Genomic DNA, 18,212 nt, shown 5'->3' with positions numbered 1-18,212 from the left:
GACTTATCGTCAAGGACCAGGTTCATTAGGTTATAAACATCACTTATTTAGAATATATAAAGCACAATAGCTCTTCCCCCTTTTGGCATTATCAAAAAGATGCATAGACAAAGTGTGACTCCCATAATTTTAACAATTACGCATGGCCACCGGGGCAATTGCAAGTGCAATCATGGATTAATCATCAGTAATCAAGCAAACACATTCAAACTATCAAGGAAATAGTATCAATCAACAAGAGCAAAAACAATAGATTTCATTGATAGAAGATATATTGCTGCCACAATCCACAAAAAGAAAGCAAAAATATTCAAAATATGAGCAAACAAAAAGAGAAATCTCTAATCTGGGTCACTGGTGGTACTAGAAAGGTTCAGGAGATGAAGGCTAGAAGTCCTAAGGCTTGGGAGAGCTAGAGGGTTGGTTTTGAGCTTGGATAAGATTCAGCATATTTTGAAGAATGCCATCATTCTTCTCCTCTTCCTTGGTGAGCTCAGTTCTGAGAGCATACCTCTCATATTCAACCTCTACTAAGTGAGCCTTCAGCCTAGCTATCTCAACATCCTTGGCCCCACTTTCCTGAACTAGAACCCTGACTTTACTATTGAGAGGTGTCTTCTTGGATGAACCAAGTTCATTGGGAATGGCATTGACTATATAGTCACAAGAAATCAAAGTATTAATGCCAAAATGGTCCTTACTTGTGGCTATTTCTCACTTCTTCAGAGGCACCTTGCATCGATCCAGAACAGTAGTCAGAATAAATTCATAAGGGGTGGCATGGGCCTTGGATCCATTGATAACCCTGTCCAATAGCTTGATGATGAATGCAAGCCAGTTGATTTGCCTTCCACTTTCAAGACACTCCATCAGAACTAAGTCCATATAGTTACCAATGTGCCTTCTTTCCTGCTTGGGCAGTAGTCACTTGTTGACAAACTCAAATAGGACTTTGTTATGGCTTTATTTCACTCTTGTGCACAAACTTAACCTCATTCACTTCTTCATATACATCACAGAATCTCCTAGTGATTTCAAGGGAAAGAGGAAAGGAATCCAAACTTGGTCATCTTTGCCTAGTGTAGTCACCATATCCCTCAGTTGGGATATCAAGAATCTCACCCAACTTCTCTGGATCAAAGGTCACTTGAACCCCTTTCACTTGGCTGGTAACTCTGCCATCCTTGACCTCTGTGTTGGCCATGAATTCAATGATTTCATATCGAGCTAGCCTTCCATCTATCTGAAGGACCATGTCCTTCCAACCTTGAGTAGCTAGTGCATCAACCAATCGACCCATTCCTGGTTCCACCAAGTCTTTCAGTAATCTCCCTTCTAAAAAATTTCGTTTGCCAAACTTGGCTAGGTTGTCTTGTTCACCATCAGAGTCACTCTCTTCTTCACCACTCCATCCCTCATCCTCAGCAATTCTAACTAGTTTGTTTTCATTGCAGACCTTGTCCTCTTGGCCAATGAAGATTCAACAACCTTAGACCCTGATGAAGACTTCTTGGAAGAAGTCTTGGTCTTTTTAGGCTTGGGGGTCTGAACCTCCACATATGTATGTTCCTCCTAATGGACCTGTCTCATCTCCTCAACATCAACAGCCTCAGAAGTCTCTTCAACCTTAGCTTTTCTTTTATCTATCCTCTTCTTCTTGCTTTCAACCAAAGCCTTTTGTAATTCACCCTCATTCTGTTTCACCATACTTCTTGTGGCTCTCCTCTTTGGCAAGGGAATTTCAACAGTTGTTGGGGAATTGACCTTTCTTTTGTTGGTGTTCTTTGTAGTGCTTGGAACTTTAGGTGTTGGAGTTCTCCTTTTCTTGGGATTATAACTGGCACCTACTTTTTTCAGAAGGTCTACTAGTGTTTCTTCAATAGATGAACTAGGTTCATCCACATGAGAACATAAATTTACCAAACCCTCAGCAGCCTCCCCTGATCCACTTCCCCCTATTTTCTTGCCACTTTTTTACAATTTCATCCTCAATCCCACAAATTGCCAGTCTAATCATCTCAGAGGTGGGTGACGAATCAACCACTTCTACCCCCGTTCCTCTCACATCACAGCTTGCACCCTCTCTCTCTCTATGTCTCTCTTTTTATTTTTATTTTTATTTTTACCTACTCTCCTTCTCAACTCAGACATTTTCACATCTCTAACAGACCCAACAAGAACAAACTTATTTTTTAGACTTTCAACCAAAACAGAACGTACCTCAGAAGGGGAACTCTGAATCTTCTCAGAATTAGAAGACCCAGTTCTTTCCCCTCACTTGCAGACTTGAAGGAATCATCTAAGTGTTCAGATTCTTGGGCTTGGATAGCCTTCAATTGTGCGTTCAATCTTTCTAACAATGCACCTATAACCACAATTTTACGAGCGAGCATCTTAACATGTTTCCTCCTAGGCTGGGGGTTGTACTGGGTTGAGGAGGTGTGGAGGAATCAGAAGAGTTAGGTTGTGGAGGAGTGTCTGGGTTATCTTGAGGGTTCGACATTGTGACTGATATCGTGAGAGAATTTTGGAGTTCAGCTTTTGGAAAAGAGAATAATTCAGATTGAAAGAAATTTTGACAGTTTGGAATAATGAGGGTGGCAGAAGGTGACTATGTGTTTAAAGAGAGAAACTTAATAAATGAATAACGTTAGAGCTTTGCAGTCAACTAGAAGTCCAATCAACCTGAAATTTCAGGTTGAATGAGCGGTTAAGCTTGCCTAGATTTTAGGCAATTTTTGTGGTAAGAATTCTAGTAGAGACGGAACTGGTTCAAAAAATAATCGAATAGAATTTTTTGATGTTTTTGAACATAGGTAGGACTTTTCTCATGATTTAAATATTGATATTTCTAATTCTGTAGAGTATAGAAAACATACCTCGTTATTCAGATAAACCAATACTGATGAACCAGGTTCTTCATTTAGAATCCTCTTGATCATGCCTAATTTTCAAAAACAGAGAAGATTTTGTTAGAGATTAGTGATTCATATCAACACATGTCACAGGAGTATACTATTTACAGTATGAAACTGAGTAAAAATTAATCTAGATATTTACACAAGTTCCAGATTTCCTAGCCAATTTTTTTTCTTTTTTTTCATTATGCATTTTGATCTGGTCCTATTAGGTTATCTTAATCATCCCTAATTTTAACTTGTTCCTTTCAAATCTTTCTCTACTTAGTGCTTTAGTAATGATATCAACAATCTATTTATCCGTAGCACAAAATTCTATAGTAATCAATCATTTCTCATAGTTGTCCCCTAAGAAGTGTTGTCTAACATCTATGTGCTTAGTCTTCTTATAATGAACTGAGTTATTAGTCATACTAATAGCACTAGTGTTATAACAAAAAATAGGGATGAAACCAACTTCAATGCCAAAATCCATCAGCTGTTGTTTGATTCACAGTATTTGAGCACAACAAGAGGCAGCAGCAATATACTCAGCCTCATCAGTGGATAAGGCCACTGAATTCTACTTTTAGTGGCCCATGATACCAGACATGAACCGAGAAAATGAGTCATACCTGCATAGTCAGCATCAGCATATCCTACTAGATTAAATTTACTACCTTTAAGGTACAAGAGGCAAAGGTCAATAACGTCTTTCAAATATCTTAGTATCCTCTTGACAGAAGTCAAGTGGGATTCCTTAGGATTTTCTTGAAAACGAGCACAAAGCCCTACACTGAAAATAATGTCAGATCTGCTAGCAGTAAGATACAAAAGTGAACCAATCATAGCCCTATACAACTTCTGATCAACAGATGAACTAGGCTCATCTATGTCTAATTTAGTAGCTGTTGCAATGGGTGTGTCTATTTCCTTTGATTTATCCATTTTAAATTTCTTAATCAACTCTTTTGTAGTACCAATCAATCAATGAACTCTTTTGCATATTTCTGTTGATGGATCATGGTTCCATTTGGGTTTTGTTTGATCTGTAAGCCTAAAGAAAAATTTAGCTCATCCATAATACTTATTTCAAATTCACTCCCCATTAATTTAGCAAATTCCTTACTCAGTTTTTCAGTGGTTGCCCCAAAAATTATATCATCAACATATATTTGTAATACTAGTAGATCCTTACCTTTTTCCCTCAAGAATAGAGTGTTGTCAATCTTACCTCTTTTGTATCTATGTTCAAGCAGGAATTTGGATAGGCATTCATACCATGCTCTAGGATCCTGCTTGAGTCCATATAGGGCCTTGTCCAGTTTGTATACATTATCTGGACACTCCTTACTTTCAAACCCTGGAGGTTGATTGACAAAGACTTCTTCCTTTAAGTAGAAATTTAGGAAGGCACTCTTCACATCCATTTGGTGAAGGGTTAATTCCATGTGTGCTGCAAAGGCTATGAGGAATCTTATAGACTCTAGTCTTGCAACTGGAGCAAAGGTCTCATCATAGTCTATGCCCTCCTCTTGGCTATATCCTTGGACCCCCAACCTTGCCTTGTTCCTTGTAACTGTTCCATCTTCATAAAGTTTATTTCTGAAGACCCATTTAGTGCAAATTATCGATCTATCCATGGGTCTTGTGACCAGATTCCATACTTGACTTCTTTCAAACTTATTGAGTTCATCTTGCATTGCATTTACCCAGTCTGAATCCTACAAAGCTTCAGCAATTTTTTTAGGTTCAATAAGAGATAAGAATGCATCAAAAGCGCACATATTCTTTAATTGAGATCTGGTTTTAACTCCAGAAGTTGGGTCAGTAAAGATGTTCTCAATGAGATGAGAACTTTGATACTTGTAAGGTTTCACCACCAACTGATTTCTATTTGAAGTTTCTCTCATGTTCTGTTGTTAAGGAACAAGCTCATGGATAGGTTCAATTTGGAAATTAGATTCACTTTTTCTTTGTTCAGTTCCCCCTGTCAGGTTGCCCTAGATGGAAGAACCTGTTCCATCATCTGTTCCTTCTTTTGGTGCAGCTTCAGCTTGAGCTGTGACTTCACTCAATTGTTTTACCATCCAAATAGCTTCATCTTCATGTTCCTATCTCTCAGAAAGAATGTTAGTTTCATCAAAAACTACATGTACACTTTCTTCTACACACAAAGTTCTTTTGTTGTACACTTTTATAAGCTTTGCTATGTGAAGAATATCCCAAGAATACTCCCTCATCACTTCTGGGATCAAACTTACCTAGGGAGTCCTTTCCATTATTGTGCACAAATCACTTGCATCCAAATGCCCTAAGATGGGATATATTTGGTTTTCTCCCTTTAAGTAACTCATAGGGAGTCTTCTATACAAGCGGTCTAGTCATGCACCTATTAATGATGTAACATGTAGTATTTACAGTCTCTGCCCAAAAGTTATGGGGCAGTTTACAAGAAAGAGGCATAGTCCTAGCTATATCTTCAAGAGTCATATTCTTTCTTTCAACTACTCCATTTCGTTGAAGAGTCCTAGGGGCAGAGAAATTATGATCTATACCATGCTCATCACAAAATTTATCAAACTTAGCATTTTCAAATTCAGTTCCATGATCAGACCTAATTGATGCATGTTGATTACCTAGCTATTTCCGAGTTTTTCTAACAAAGACAATAAACATGTCAAATATTTCATCCTTAGATGTTAAAAACAATACCCAAGTAAACCTAGAGTAATCATCAACAAGCATCATCACATATTTCTTCCCACCTCTTCTCAATGTTCTCGTTGGACCATAGAGAACCATATGAACTAGTTCCATCGACCTGGTCGTGCTTACCACTTTCTTGCTTTTAAAAGAGGATATTACCTGCTTCCCCCTTGCACAGTCTTCACAAACTTTTTCTTCCTTGAACTTGATGTTAGGTAACCCTATCACCATGTCCTTGGAGACTAATTTGTTTAGTTGATTTAGACTTGCATGACCAAGTCTTTTGTGCCATAAGAGGGGATTTTGTCCAACACACTTAAGAAATTGAGTTTGTTTTCTGAAAGAGTGGACAAATCTACAATGTAAATATTGTTAACTATTTTTCCCTGCAAATCAATCTTGTCAGTGGTAAGATTAATCGCCAAACATTTGGTAGAGGTGAATGCTGTCAGGTTACCTTTGTTACGCAGTTGTGATACACTGACTAGGCTATATTTCAAGACATCTATCAAGTAGACATTCTCAATAGAATGTGAGTCTGTCTTACCTACCTTTCCAACCCCAATTATCTAACCTTTCTTACCATTCAGACATTACCTCATTTTAGGTCCTCAAAAGAAAGGAACTGGTTCATACTTCCAGTCATATGCTTTGAGCAGCCACTATCCATGTACCATATTTGGCTACTTCCCTTCACTTGGACCTGTAAAATAAAATCAGGGGTTAGTCTTAGGAACCCAAACTAGTTGGGTCCCTTTCTATAGGTAAATGAGTGAATTAAATTCTTTTTAGCTCATCCAGGTAACCTATTTTTCTCTTGAACAAAGATTTTGTTCTTTTGACTGGCCTTTTCTTTTGCATTATATTCACTTTTGTTATGATCAGTCTTACCATAGTGTGTGCAGATTTTGTTCTCAGGAAGTGTGATGTACTTGCTTTTGGGATCCCACTTAGGTGCTGGGGTCCCATAACCATGTCCTCTCTCATTGCTACTATGATGCTCTTGTAGCCAGGATAGTGCATTAGAAGACTTATTTCATTTGCAGGTTCTATCTAGTTCATGTTTCACCTTGCCTAAATCTTCTTTTAGGACTCTTATCTACTCATATCTCTTGTACAACTCATCCTTCATTTTTCCTAGATTTTATTCTAAGGTGAGCTGTGTGTGATCAGCTTTCCTTGTGCCTGTTCCTAATTTCAGTTTTAAATTTTCAGATCTAATTTCTAAGACAGTGGTGTCAAGTTCAAGAACCTAGTTCTTCAACTCAGTATTTTACTATCACTTTCACTAGTCCTGAGTTCCAGATTTTTGCACTTGGCTTTTAGGATCACACATTCCCTAGAGAGCTGTTCTTTCTCATTGTTTATGACCTTAGACTCATCAATGAAGTCTAGTAGTAATTCAGATAACTTTTCTATAGACAAAAATTTAATCTTGTCTTTGAGATGAATCATACTTACCTCTTGTTCATTCTGATTCTCCAATGGCCATAAGTACTTGTTCATCTCCAGTTTCATCTTCTGAATCATCATCTGAGCTTTCTCCCCAAGCAGCAACCATAGCCTTTGTTGATCCTTTGTTCTTCTTGGATTGAACCTGTTCATTCTTCCTGTTTCTTCGTTCAGCCCTTTCTTTTTTTCATTTAATTTCCCATTGAGGACAATTCTTGATCATGTGGATAGTCTTACCACATTTGTGGCAGCCTTCGCTGGTCTGTTATTCAGGGGCCCTTGGTTTGTTGAAGGTTGCACCTCTTGAAGAACCCTTTCCTCTGATTAGGTACTTCTTGGAATCCCTTGTGATCATAGCCATTTCACCATCCTCTAAGTTTGCACCTTCAGTTATTCTAAGAGCCATACTTCTTTCCTTCTTGGGTGCATCCATATTCATGGTTTACCTTCTCAGTCCATAGGCAGTGAGATTTCCAATCAACTCATCCAACTTGAGAGTAGCAATGTTCTTTGATTACTGAATAACAGTGATTTTGCTTTCCCAAGTTACTGGCAAGACCCTTGACAAGATTTTCTCAACCTGGTCTTCTTCAAGGATAATTTATCCAAGAGACTTAAGTTCATTTGTTAGTGTTGTGAACCTTGTGTGCATCTCTTGGATGATTTCACCTTCCTTCATGGTGAAATTCTCATATTGAGAATACAGTAGTGTTCTTCTTGATCTCTTTACTTGAGGAGTTCCTTCATGGGCCGCTTGTAGAGTGTCCCAGATCTCCTTAGCAGTAGTATATCGTTGAATTCTTCTATACTCATCTGGACCTAGTCCACACACAAGCCATTTCTTGGCCTTGGCATTTTTTCCCATTTCTTCAAATCTTCAGCAGTACAGTCAGCTCTCGTCTTTGACACGTCCACTCTTTCAGTATTCTTCTTTGGGGTAGCTAGGGGACCATCAATAACAATGTCCCAAAGTTCATAGTCTTCTCCTATTATGTGGTCTCTCATCCTGTTCTTCCACCAGGAATAGTACTGGCCATTAAAGAGTGGAGGCCTAGGAGTAGATTGTCCTTCCCAGTTTCCAGGTAGTGCACTTCTCTTGATCTGTTCCTAAGGTGTTAGCGTCTTCAAGGAAAATCTGCTCTGGTACCAGTTGATGTTTTATACTTCAATACCACACAAGAGGGGGGGAGGTGTTTTGTATGGTACCCAATTTTTGCTTAACTTGATTATAGAAGGACCTGGTTCTTCTATGTGTTCCAACTGTCACTGTTGCGGAATAATAAATACAAAAAATAAAGAACATAGAGACTTTATGTGGAAAAAAACCTGGCTCAAAAGGTGAAAAACCACAACCTACCTTCCACTAGAATTTTTCCAAACTCTCTACTAAAATCACTAAGCCAAAAACTCCATTTATAAAAAACTCTTTTGTAAACATAGGATTAACGCTAATCCCATTGTGGCACACAGCCTCAACTGTTGCGACAACATCAAGTTAGCTCTAACTTGAAAACTCTAAGTACCTAATACAATTGCTTCTAAATAAGCTGAAGGGTACAATGTAAAATCACCTACTACAATTAAACTAGAATAAAAGATAGACACTTGGAACTGATTCTTCTATCTGGTTCAAGTAGCGTCAGGTTTGCACGCTTGAATCACATATAAATTGCTTGCAAAATTGCCTTGCTATTTTGCTCTCAATTCACGTTTAACTTCTGCTTATGTGCATTACCTGTAAAAGAGAACAACATTAATATTTAAGAAGTTAGAATTCGAGATTGACTAGGATACTGATGTTATTCTTCCATGGTGGAAGAGTTCTAGTTGATCTCATACTCTAACTCTATCGTTTTCTTAAATCGTGTTCTCTTTGTGTAAGGAGTCTTTCTCCTTATCCAATATTCAACATTTTCGATCATGATCAGGAGATATCACTTCTGATAAGTTACGTTTGTCTCTTTCACGTGCATCTCACATGTATCATAACTGTGTTTCACAAGATGGACCCGGTCCATATCTGAGTTCCTTTAACTTCACCTTTACTTGTCCAACAGTAACTGACAAGAACTTTTCGCTGTTATTCATCAAAATTCACATAGCTCAATATCAACAATACACAAAACAAAATATGATGATTCCAGCATATTATCTTTTTTTTGGTTACTAAAACCAGGCATTTTATTTATTGAAGCGGGAATAAAGGATTACAAAGAGGGGGCTGAACGTAGAGTTACAATCCCCTGCGAGTCCAAAGTAAGCGTGGTAATAAAAAGGGTAGAGGGTAATCAAAAACTACAACATACCAAAGTTCCCGCAATGCCATTACCCTCTCTATAGGAGTGTTGGACCTGTGGCATCCCTCTAGTGTCTCTTCTTTATAATGGAGGGATGTAAGTAAGTATATTTAGTTCACACGGGTAGCATGTCACTTTATTACAAAATATAAAAACAACAGAAAATCTTATTTGACAGCTTGTGTGGAAGGCTATAATGATATATCTATATATGAAAAAGGACACAAATATTATAAATAAGTAAACACCAACGGAAGAAAGTACAATGGTAGGGTTGACAAGGAAATTCAAATGCAAGATTCTTCTTTTAAGAAAAGGTTTGATGCCATGAGATCACTCTTGACAATGTTGATAAGGAGTAGCGATCAAGTGTAGGTCATTCTTTCTAGCACAAGCTGCTCCAGCCGCCTCAGTCAAGTCTAGTTCACTTGGATTGATTCCAGTTGGGAGTTTCTAGTTAAAGTGATACAACAGTTGAAACAGTGGAAAATAAACATTTGCTAAACCAAATGATATTCCAGGTCAAATTCTCCTTCCGCTACCAAAGGGAAGATACTCATAATTATTACCAATATAATCCATAGAGTTGTGTTCAAATCTCTGAGGTTTAAAGCTTTCTACGTCATCCCAATATTTTGGATCTCTTCCCATTGCCCAAACATTAACCTCGACTTTTGTTTTCAATGGAATAGTGTAGCCGTTTAAGTCTGTTTCTTCTCTACATTCTCTTGGAAGCAAAAGAGGTAGTGGAGGATGGAGTCTGAAAGTTTCTTTAATCCATCTTTAGGTATTTGAACTCGTCGACATCAATTTCACCAAAAGTTTCTTTCCCTCTCAAGATTTTTCTTTCCTCTGCTTGAGCTTTGGAAAATATACTTGGATTCTTCATCATTTCAATCATGGCCCAATTAATTGTTGTTGATGAAGTATATGTTCCCGCACCAAAGATGTCCTTCATTTTCGAGCAAGTTACAATATTCATTTCTCTTACAACCTTCTTGACAAATTTCTACTGAAATATTCAAATAACATATTTGTACTACGTTTGTGCTACTACCTTTATTCTACACCAAAAGGAACTTTTAAATTTTCAATGCCAAAACCCCCCAAAAAAATATTAGCATGTTATTTTGCTACTTGTTTCGTTATCCTAATGCCAAGTTGTAGTGATTGAAATAACATTTGTTGTAATTTTCAAATGTGTAAATTTTATGACGAAAGTAAGATTAGTTGTCCCAATTGAAAGCTAACTAAAGTGACTCTTTAAGTACAAAAATTAATTATGCAATTTGAGAACGTTAGTATTAAAGATAAATCATAATACTTCATCAATTTCACTTTATGTGGCACGGTATAACTAGATACAAAGTTTAAGAAAGACAGAAATAATTTTCGAACCTGTGGTATTAAATATGTAATGAAATTCATGTGGCTATAAAAACATGTCATTAAAGATAAAATAGGAAGTTTAAAGTTAAATTATTTCTTGCATAGAGATACGTCATTCTTTATGGAATAAAATAAAACAAGTTCCACAAAAAGTTGAATAGAAAGAGTGCTAATACTGAAGATAGAAATATGCAGTATATAGTACTTACAAAAATGATAGCTTTGATGTTGTCGTTAGTGATTGGAAATTGAAGGCCTCCCTCTTTCATAAGTCTTAGCAGTACACCAGTTATGCCTTCACCTCCTCATTCACCATCGCTCTTTGAAGTCTTCTTGTGCTCATTGAAGTTTATGTTATTTTGGAAAAATATAACTTTTAAGTTAAAATTAAATTTTTGTAACTTGATATTGTTTGAGCAACTCTTATTTTTGTCATTGAAAAAAAGTTACTCACTTATGAAATTTTATACATATAACTTATTGCGGTTAAAATACTATTATTGCAATGGCAATCATAGATGTACGACTAAAGTATAGTAAACTCGTAAATTTATCGTCACTTTAAATTTGTATCTATTGATTTTTCATGACAAATAGTAGTAACTATTATCTAACTATTTTTATTTTCTTAAAATAAGAAGATGAATATTTATTTGACTACAAAATTTTGTTTCAAATTTTTAATGTGGCTAGAAGATTGCTACTGTGACGGAAAATTTACCTTGTGGCAAAAACTGATGATTAGTTACAAAATTTATCGTAGCAATAAATTCGTGGTTATATCATTTTATCGTGATGACTATTGCCATGACTTTTTAGAACTTGAAGCAAAGTTATTATTTTAGTAATATTTGATTTAAATGGTTTGTTGTGGCTAAAAGGTTATTGTTGTTATATTAAGTTTCAACTCGTGGCAAAAATTAATGATTACCTACGAAATTCTATTAAAGCAAGAAACATGTGGCTAATTTAACCTATATTGCCACAACTTTTAATAGCTTGAAACAAAAATATTCATTTAGCTACAACATTTTCTTTCAATTATTTTATTGTGGCTAAAAAGTTACTATAGCTATAGTAATTTTCAACTCGTAGCAAAAAACAAAGAATTAGCTGTATAATTCAATTATACCAATAAATCTGTGACTATATCATTTAACTATTGCCACAACGTTTTAGAACTTAAAGCAAAAATATTGATTTAGCTATAATATTTTATTTTAAATAATTTATTGTGGCTAAGAGGAAACTATTGCTACAACAATTATTTATTCGTGGCAAAAAATTATGATTAGCTACCAAATTTTATTTGTAGCAATAAATTTAAAGCTATTTAGGTAGTTATTGCCATGATTACTAGCAATTGTAGCTAATATGAGGAATTAGCTTTATCAACTTAATTTTTGTGGCAAAGAAATTTTATAGTTTTGCAAATAGCCATAGAATTTTAATTTTTGTGGCTATTATCAAGTATTAGCTATGTGAGTTAGGCATACCTAACTTGTTTCTCCTTATTGGCCTCCAAACTAAGATTACAATTCTTTCTATTGTTTTGCTTCTAAGTGCCAAAGACTTTTTTCTATGCACTTATCTCTAGCTACATTTATTCCTAGTTTGTGAACGATTAGGTATACACAGTGAATGTTACCCAAAAAAGAAGATTAGAAGAATACACAGTAAATGTGCTTATTCTCCCTTTTTACCGGTCTTTGGTTATATTTATATTAACCAAAAGTTTATGTCGCATTTGTGTGATTACCCAAAAGGTCATCTTATATTTTAGAACTCTATTCTGCGTTCCTGAGTCTTTAAAACCTCATTTTATTCCTTCGCGATTTGCGTGCGCGGTCAGGGCGAGTGTCCGGGCTAGCATATATTCTTATGCTAGATCAATGTTTGATAAATATAAATTTATGGATACAACTGGTTGTGAAACTGCTCCCTCTACTTTTAAGTCTAGAGCAGAAGTTTTATGGGAAAATATGGATGATAACTTGATTCTTATCTTAATTATATACAACAGGTTTTGATTCCTCTATTGATAATGAACTTGATTCTTATCTTAATCAAGGATTGAAAAATATTAAAGACGAAGATGTCAAGGAACAACTTTTGTCATGGTGGAAGGAGCGTGGCAAGGCTTTTCCAACACTTTCAATTATGGCCCGAGATATCCTGGCTATTCAAGCATCATCAGTAGCATTGGAAAGTGCTTTTTGCGCGGCAAGATTTCAAATTGGAGATCATAGACATTCATTAGCGGAGGACACTCTAGAGATTTCCGTATTATTCAGAGATTGGATTAATTCAGAAAGAAGAAATCTTGGTTTTGAAAAATTAACCACTAGGAAAGAAGAAGAATACAATGAGATACTTAGCACTGGGAGCAATGACGGCATGGAGCTCATGGAACATCAATCAACATTGCCAATTCCAGAACAATGTCCGAGAGATATTATTGATAAGTTACAAAGAAGCTATATAGGAGCTTACAAATATTAGTATGATAATTTGTAATTGGCTACTAAGAGGCCTAGTTCACACAGAACTCTTCCTAGAAGGTGGCTGCGTAGATTAGGTGCTCTTCAAAAGAATTATATTTGTATTTGAGATTTGAAAGTTCTATTAATAAAATAAAAGGCTCCAAGCGTTGAATTTTATTTATGAATTGTCTTAGTTGTAAGCATGTGATTTTTTCCATATATGAGAATTACTCCCAAAAAATTCAAAATAAAATGATTTTCCTTGGTGTGCAATTTTGTGAGATTTTGTGATATTTTGATAATTATTTGTATTTGTCTGTGTTTGTTTATTTGTTAAATTAATAAAAAATACAAAAATATGTCACATTTGCATGTAGGATTTAATTCTATAATTGTTAGTAATTAAATTTATTTTACAAAAATTAAAAAAACAAAAATAGGCATTTTTTGCATTTTTAGCATTTAATGTCCAAATGAACAATTTTATGCTTAATTATTACTTAATTGTGCGTTAATTGTTATTGGGAGTTAATTTGTGCTTTTATAACTTAATTTAGTTCTTAATAATAATTTAAGTATTTTTATAATTTAGTTTTAGAAAAATGAAAGAAGAAAAGAGAACAAAAATACAAAGAAAAATCGGATTGGGCCGCTTCTTCAAATTTCAACCCCAGGCCGAAATAATTGCCCAACCTTCCCCATGACCCGGTCTACTTCAAACCGAGTCGACCCGGTCCGTCCCATAACTGAACCATCCGCCCAACCCACTCCCATTTTTCATTTTTTCTTGTTGAAACCCAAAAACAAACCCTAAAACTAAAAACACCCGCCCCCCTCCATCTTCTTCTTCTCCAAAACAACCCCTCCACCTCCAACGCTCCCATGGCTGCTCTCGTTACTTCCCTTCCACCTCACGACCAGCTTCGTCTCCTTCACGCCACTGCTGCTCCTTCTGCTTCACCATCCATCGTGACTTCATCTTCGTCGTTCGACGTCAAGCTCGAGTTTGAGCTCGACGTCCATGGCTGCCCTCAACCGCACGTCCAAGTAGACCAGTTGTTCAAGCTTTAGTTTCTCCGACCATGGATGACCCAGCTGCGTCTTCATCTTCTCCGTCGAGCTCCACCATGAAAGCCCAGTCCACTGTTGAGCTCCCAAGGCCGAAAATCTCACGTTGCTGCTTCACCATGAACGACCATAAGCACTCCGCCATGGCTGCTGTCGCTGCCCTCGTCGACCAGTCTCCAGCTCCTCCGTTTCGCTGCTGCAACCTCAGTTCCGCCATGGACCCAGGAGGAGCTGATGCTGATGCTCCGCCATGGACCTCAGTTACGTAGAAGCTGATGCTCCGTTTCGATGAAGGAGAAGGCTACTGCTGCCTCAGTTTCGCCACGGACCCAGCTGCTTATGCCATCTCCGTCATCTTCTTCTTTATCCTCGTCGCCTTCAGCCCCAAAGCGAGATCCAACCATCTCGTTTGTTCAAGTTTTAGTCGAGGACGTCGAGCGTCGTTTTGAGTTCGTCAAGTTTAAAAGGGAGGTGAGCTCGTCGTGGAGTTCGTCGTTGAGTCCGGACAGATTTATTCCCATTCGAGGTTCGTCAAAACAGTCCGTACATATTTCGTTTCGATCCGGTTAGTAGATTTTGAATTTTATTTTTGCCCGTGTTTTGTTTTCTCGAATCTAAAATCGGCAAATGTTTGTTTTGTTCATGTCTATCGTTTGAATTAATTTTGTAGTTTGTTCATGTGTTTTGTTAAATTAATTTTCAGATTTCAAAATGGAAGTTTAATTAGTTGTTTTTCATGTTTATTTCATGTTTGTATTATTGTTTAGGTAAATATTTGTTAGTTTAATGTTTGTTAGATTCAAATTGAAATTTAATTAATTATTTCTTCAATTTGTTTCATGTTGTTATGTATTTTTCAGAAATTATTAATGTTGTTTGAATCGTTTGAATCCGTCATGTTTGTTGTTTAAAATAGATTTTAATGCATGTTTATTCATTGTTTGAAGTTCGTCCAGTAAATTAATTTGAGTTTGTTTTGCTGTTTAATTTGAATCATGTATTTTGTTGTTTGTATCGTTGTATCCTTGCTCATTCATTGATGGTCTAAATTAACCAGGATTGGTTCGCGATATGGTTAATTCATTCCATTAATTTTGAGTTGTGTTGTTCATCGTGTTCATGTGATTTGTTGTTGAAGATTGTTGAGAAATTGGTCATCTTGGCTATATTTTGGTTAAGTTATGATTAATTGATTGTTTAGAGCTGATGGGGGTAGTTTGGTAAATTGCATTACATTCAGGGGTAGTTTGGTAAATTGCAATAAGGTCGGAGGGGTAGTTTGGTAATTAAACATTATTTTAATTCTTTATGTTAAGCATGAAGGACAAAATATAATGGGGTGGTGTTTGATATAATTGTTTAACATAATGGGGGTCAAAACATAAAGTAGTGGAGGGGAATATTGCATTTGTTTATGTTAGGCATGGGGGACAAATTGTAATGGGTTGGGGTGGATGTATTTATTTAATGTAGGCATGGGGGACAAAGTTTAAAATAAAAAAAACATTAAGTAGTGGGGACAAAGCATGCATTGGGGGAATATTTTGGGTTAGGGATTCAAGACTTGTCTTGCTATATATATAGGGTCATTTGACACATTTTAGGGGGAACATTATTGAGAGGTAGAGATTATTATTGGGAGAATATCTTTGAGAGTAATATATTCTGGAAATTTCAAGAGTGTTAGAGAGTAAAAGAGAAATGCAATTTGAACTTTCACTCGAATAATTTCCGTTTGCTTTTCTCGAGTGTTATTAAAAATCAGTAAACTACTTCATCTTGTATCCGTCTCTCTTCTGCTTTGACTACGATTGCACTTTGATATTGCTGAGTTTTCAATCTGTTACTGGGTTATTCTACTGGTTGTTACTGGTTTGCGGTGTTGCTGAACCTACTGTTGCTGTAGTATTATTGCTGCTGACTCCTACTTCTTTTGTTCTTGTACTGCCATTTTCAGGTACTCATTTGTACACTCTTGGCTTGCAGCGAAATGAAATATTGATCAGGCTCTTGTTCCTGTTGAATTCCTTTTGTTTAGATTTGAGTTTGAATAAAATTTTCCTTTCATTGTATAAAAATGTAGTTGACTGATTAATGAGTAATGGGGTTGCATAAGTATAACTTCTTCATCTAATAATATTAGTTTAAATTAATCAAAGTTGTTTTGATATTATTATCTATCTCATGTTCTAGTATTATTGAATAATAGAATATAGAATGAAAGCGGTTTTTCTTTGTACAAACTCGATTGCAATTTTCCATTTGCATTAGCCGTAAATTAAATAAGTTACGTATATTTCAACATGTAATTAATTGAGGGATTTTTTTTATTTTAGAGACGAACTTAATAGAAAAAATGTAGTCACTATAGGTTTATCCTTTTAAATAAAACGAGACGAGCCTCGCCAAATAAAACACACAGATTGCGGGGCCCTCACAAAAATATATGTGTTAATGACTTAGAATTCCGGAGAGCCGTTTAGCGAATTTCACGGCCTTCCCAGAATAATAACACGATAGTCTCTTTAGGCGCGTGTTTAATAATTTACTTTCTTAAACATGGGTGTGCATTTCATGCAACCCAAATCCAAATCCCAAAACATCAAATAAAATGTGTTCCGGATTGTGGGTGCATTTTATGTGACGCAGTCCAAAGACATGTTTTAAACGATGTTCACATTCTTTTAAAAATAATAATAATAAAGTGGTAAAAAGTTAAAATTGACACATCGGTTCATAATTGTATAAAAATCAGATAAATAAGTCGAATATGACAGTTGAGCGACCGTGCTAGAACCATGGAACTCGGGAATGCCTAACACCTTCTCCCGGGTTAACAGAATTCCTTATCCGGATTTCTGGTACGCAGACTGTAATATGGAGTCATTCTTTTCCTCGATTCGGGATTAAAACTGGTGACTTGGGACACCCTAAATCTCCTAAGTGGCGACTCTGAAATAAATAAATAAATCCCGTTTGGATTGTCCTTTAATTGGAAAAAACTCCCTTGTACCCTCTCGGGTAAGGAAAAAGGAGGTGTGACATTAGTTACTTAATAGTTATTACTTTGAAATTATATTAAATAAATTACAACTCTATTATAAATTTATAATTACTAGAATATTTCAATACAATTTTTTTGTTTAAATATTTTATAATTCTTTACTTAGTTTTATAATTTTTATTTTAACATAGTAATATTTAAGTTTATTAAATAAGTAAAAAATCTAGCCGTTGCAAACTTTAAAAACATAGTAATTTTCAAAAAACTAGACGTTTTTAAAAAAAAAAATACACTTAAGGCCTACGAACCCGTCCCGTTCCATTCCGTCCCGTTCCATACCGTTTGTTAGCGGGATGGGACCAGACGAATGTTTCATCCGTTTGTCCCGTCCCGTTTTGTCCTATCCCGCCACCGTCCCGCTTAAATGTCTCCCCGTCCCGTTAATTTGGTCCCGTCCCGTTGGACAGCCATACTGTCCACATAAGAAGTTTTATCTACAAAGTGATAAGTCTGGATGTGTAGTACATGCCGGCTCTAACCTTATGGTAATAAGGCTTTGTGCCTTAGGTCCCCAAATATGGGAGGGGTGGGGGGAGGGGGGCATTTTTAGAAATAATCGGTTAATATGTATTTTAAAAAATAATATTTAATATTTTTAGTATAAAAGTAGATTATGAAAGAAATAATAGAGAAGAGAGATTTATAACTGTAATGATTTTGGCAAGAAAATTACATTGAAAATAAATATAGAACTTGAATTTCGTAATAAACATATAATTTGTAGAAAAAAATTAAAATGTGAATGTTGATGATAAAATCATAAAGTATTTTAAAAAATCTTTTAGAGTTGATTACTTCCTATATATAGTAGATCAAGCCATTTTTCACTTAAAGACAAATTTGAACAATTTGA

The 18,212-nt window shown here is 35.8% G+C and overlaps 1 long non-coding RNA gene and 1 pseudogene across 1 annotated transcript; one reads left to right on the top strand and one right to left on the bottom strand.

The window, feature by feature from the left end:
* Window positions 1–9,408: 9,408 nt before the first annotated feature.
* Window positions 9,409–10,445, bottom strand: LOC142176697 (premnaspirodiene oxygenase-like; annotated as a pseudogene).
* Window positions 10,446–14,025: 3,580 nt separating this feature from the next.
* LOC142176473 (uncharacterized) lies at window positions 14,026–16,416 on the top strand. Its single transcript, XR_012705107.1, has 2 exons — window positions 14,026–14,860; window positions 16,253–16,416. It is a non-coding gene; the product is annotated as an uncharacterized LOC142176473 (long non-coding RNA).
* The last annotated feature ends 1,796 nt before the right edge of the window (window positions 16,417–18,212 follow it).

The sequence above is a fragment of the Nicotiana tabacum genome, chromosome 22, assembly GCF_000715075.1.
Source record: "Nicotiana tabacum cultivar K326 chromosome 22, ASM71507v2, whole genome shotgun sequence".
NCBI classification, from domain to species: Eukaryota; Viridiplantae; Streptophyta; class Magnoliopsida; order Solanales; family Solanaceae; genus Nicotiana; species Nicotiana tabacum.
The sequence above is the reverse complement of the archived record's forward strand: the minus strand, read 5'-3'. Positions and strand labels throughout refer to the sequence as shown.